Source organism: Nomascus leucogenys, chromosome 17 (genome assembly GCF_006542625.1).
Source record: "Nomascus leucogenys isolate Asia chromosome 17, Asia_NLE_v1, whole genome shotgun sequence".
NCBI classification, from domain to species: domain Eukaryota; kingdom Metazoa; phylum Chordata; class Mammalia; order Primates; family Hylobatidae; genus Nomascus; species Nomascus leucogenys.
This window is the reverse complement of record NC_044397.1, coordinates 7517052-7520727: the sequence shown is the minus strand read 5'-3', so window position 1 is coordinate 7520727 and position 3676 is coordinate 7517052. Positions and strand designations below refer to the sequence as shown.

General features: G+C 48.9%; 1 pseudogene; it reads left to right on the top strand.

The window, feature by feature from the left end:
• The first annotated feature begins 2919 nt into the window (after positions 1–2919).
• On the top strand, positions 2920–3368 carry LOC100593103 (annotated as a pseudogene).
• The last annotated feature ends 308 nt before the right edge of the window (positions 3369–3676 follow it).

Sequence of the window (3676 nt, the reverse complement as noted above, 5' to 3'; positions counted from 1 at the left end):
CATCAGAGAACCTCGACAAGTGCTGCCCTGTGCACAGCCTCCCGGGAGGGTGTCTGTACAGGTGAAATCTGGCTGGGATAAATGTCAAGGGCATTTGTGGGGAAAGGAGAGGGAGGAAGGAAACCAACCCTTGCTGGTCCTTACTGTGCTCCTGCACTGCACTTAGGGCTTTTTCATGAGTGAACGAAGAGCTGCTGCTTATCTCCATTTTACAGATGAGAAAACTGAGGCCCAGAAAGACTCAGTGATTTGCCCAAGGTCACACAGCCAGTGGTGGAACCAGCATTTACATTCAGGCCTGTGTGAACTCAAGGTCAGAGCTTTTATTTCTCCAGCAGACCAAGGCACAAAAAATTTTTAAAAACAATTTGAGTCCCATCTTCCTGTCAGCATAGTGTCTGGCAGACATGTTTTTGATTCGTTCTGTCCATCTGGAAACACTGTGGCTGACTCTGTGTTGGCAGCTCCCAGGCCCTTGGAGGGGAGGTTCAAAACTCACATTTTTTTCTTAACTTGAGAATTCTGGTAGAGTACACATAAAAGTTGCCATTTTAACCATTCTAAAATATTTTATTTATTTAGGAGACAGTCTCACTCTGTTGCCCAGGCTGGAGTGTAGTGGTGCAATCTCGGCTCACTGCAACCTCTGCCTCCTGTGTTCAAGTGATTCTCCTGTCTCAGCCTCGCGAGTAGCTGGGATTACAGGTATATGCCACCACGCCTGGCTAATTTTTTGTGTTTTTAGTAGAGATGGGGGTCTCACCATGTTGCCCAGGCTGGTCACGAACTCCTGAGCTCAGGCAATCCGCCCACCTTGGCCTCCCAAAGTGTTGGGATTACAGGCGTGAGCCCCGCACCTGGCCTTAAAGTGTATAATTTAGCAGCATTTAGTACATTGAAAATGCTGTGCAGGCTGGGCACAGTGGCTCATGCCTGTAATCCCAACACTTTGGGAGGCTGAGGTGGGCGGATTGCTTGAGCCCAGGAGTTCAAAACCAGCCTGGGCAACATGGGGAGACCCTGTATCTACAAAAAAAAAATACAAAAATGAGTTGTTTTGATGGTAATGGTGTACCCATGTAGTTAGCTACTTGGGAGGCTGAGGTGGGAGGATTGCTTGAGCTCAGGAGGTTGAGGCTGTGGTGAGCGGAGATCATGCTGCTGTACTTCAGCCTGGGTGACAGAGTGAGACCCTGTCTCGAAAAAAAAAAAAAAAAAAAAAAAGAAAAGAAAAAAATAGAAAATGCTTCTTGACTGTCACCACTCCCCAGTTCCACACCACTCCTCAGTCCCTGCCTCCCAGCCCTTGGCAGCCAGCAATCTGCATTCTGTCTCTAAAAATCTCCCCATTCTGGACATTTCCTATAAATGGGATTGTACACTATATGGCCTTTTGTGTCTGGCTTCTTGTATTCAGCATAATGTTTTCAAAGTTCATCCATGTTGCAGCATGCATCGGTATTTTATTTCTTTTTATGAGACTGAATAATATTCCATTGTATGGATATACCACATTTTGTTTATCCATTCATCAGTGGGGGACATTGGGGTTGTTTCCACTGTTGGGGTTGTGAATAGTGCTGCTGTGAACATTCTTGTGCAAGCTTTTGTCTGAACAAGTGTATTTAATTTGTTTTAGTCTGTACTAAGAGTGGAATTTCAGGGTCCTGTCGTGCTTCTGTGTTTAGCTTGAGGTGGAACTGCCAAACTTCCATGGTAGCCGTACCATTTTACATTCCCACTAGCAATGTGTGAGGGATCTCATTTCTCCACATCTTCACCAACACTTATGTTTCATTAAAGATTTTTTATTATAACCACCCTAGTGGGTGTGAAATGATAGCTCATTGTGGTTTTTATTTGCATTTCTTAATGACATCAATCATCTTTGCCCTTCACTCTTTGGGGGTCACAGGAAGGCCTCTCCATGACATGCCTCCGTGCCTCAGAGTCATCTGTCTAGGGGTGGTGTGAGGGTTAAATGAGAAAATCATGCGAAGAACTCAGCATTTATGCCAGGCACATAGTAGGGGCTCTTCAGACCAACTCAGGCAGTCCCAGGCCTGCCCCTGTCAGCTGGTAGGGAGGCTGGCTGCTCAGAGGACCCTCCCGGCTCTGACCAAGGTGTAAGTTAGAGCTACTCCCACAGCCTGGCAGTCCCCCCTGCCCACTCTGCCTCCACTGTCCTGGACTTCCTGGGGAACTGTGACCTTTCAGAGGCTGGGATGACATTTACGGAAGGTGGCAGGTCCCCTCCACCCCTTTTCCATTTTCATGGACCCTCCTGGCCCCTGGGTGCCTTCCCTTCTAGGTGGCCTCTCAGCACTGCCCTCTGCTACTGGAGCATAATGGGAAGTGCCTGGAAGTCTATCCCCTCCATGGTGGCCCTTAGCCAATGACTGGGGTGCAGGAGAGTGAGGTCCCAGCTCCCTTGCCTGGAGCGAGGACAACCCTGGGGTGTAATTTACACTTCCAAGTTCCCCTGCGAGATCAGGCTGAAGTCACCCTCTGCAGAATTTTGCCTGAATCTGCACTCTTCTTGGCCTCTTATTTTCTTGTCTTGCTCCCCGAGTCCCTCTCCAGTTTCCCTGGGAGCACTCCCAAATCATTCAGCTGTGAATCCTCATCTCAGGATCTGCTTCTGGGGAACCTGGTCTAAGACATGGAGCACCTACTGTGTGCCAAGCCCCATGGCAAATGCTCAAATAGACAAAGATAAATAAGATGCAGTTCCTTCCCCCAAAGGAGGGCATGACTTGGTTGGGGTGGTCCTGATCGCGGTAGTAATGCTAATAGCCCATGTTGTGCACCTTCTATGTGCCAGGCCCTAGGCTGAATGCTTTACATACATTAGTTCATTTAAACTTTCTAGCTTTTTTGGTTCTAGGTGCTTCAGCAGCTGCGGCTTAAGGTGCAGACATGGCAAAGTCCAAGAACCACAACACACACAACCAGTCCCCAAAATGGCACAAAAATGGCATCAGGAAACCCCGTCTTAATGGGGTGGACCCCAAGTTCCTAAGGAGCATGCACCTTGCCAAGAAGCACAAGAAGAAGGGTCTAAAAAAGATGCAGGCCAACAATGCCAAGGCCATGCGGGCACGTGCTGAGGCTATCAAGGTCCTCATAAAGCCCAAGGAGGTTAAGCCCAAGATCCTAAAGGGTGTCAGCCACAAGCTTCATTGACTTGCCTACATTGCCCACCCCAAGCTTGGGAAGTGTGCTTGTGCCTGCATTGCCAAGGGCTCAGGCTGTGCCGGCCAAAGTCCAAGGCCAAGGACCAAACCAAGGCCCGGGCTGCAGCTCCAGCTTCAGTTCCAGCTCAGGCTCCCAAAGCTGCCCAGGCCCCTACAAAGGTTTCAGAGTAGAGATCTCTGTCCGCCAACATGAGGACAGAAGGACTAGTATGACTCCTCCTGGGCTGCCATCTGCATGGGGCTGGTGTCCTCCTCTGCTATTTGTACAAATAAACCTGAGGCAGGAAAAACAAACAAACAAACTTCTAACAACTTTGCAAGGAGATGCTATTATCACCCCACTTTATGGATGGGAAAACTGAGACCCAGAGAGGTGAACTAATCTGTGGTCCAGGGTTTTACAGCTTGGAAGTGCCAGCACCCACCCTGAGACCTGTGCTCTTATCCACTCCTCTTTCAGCATGTTTCAGCTGGGAGGG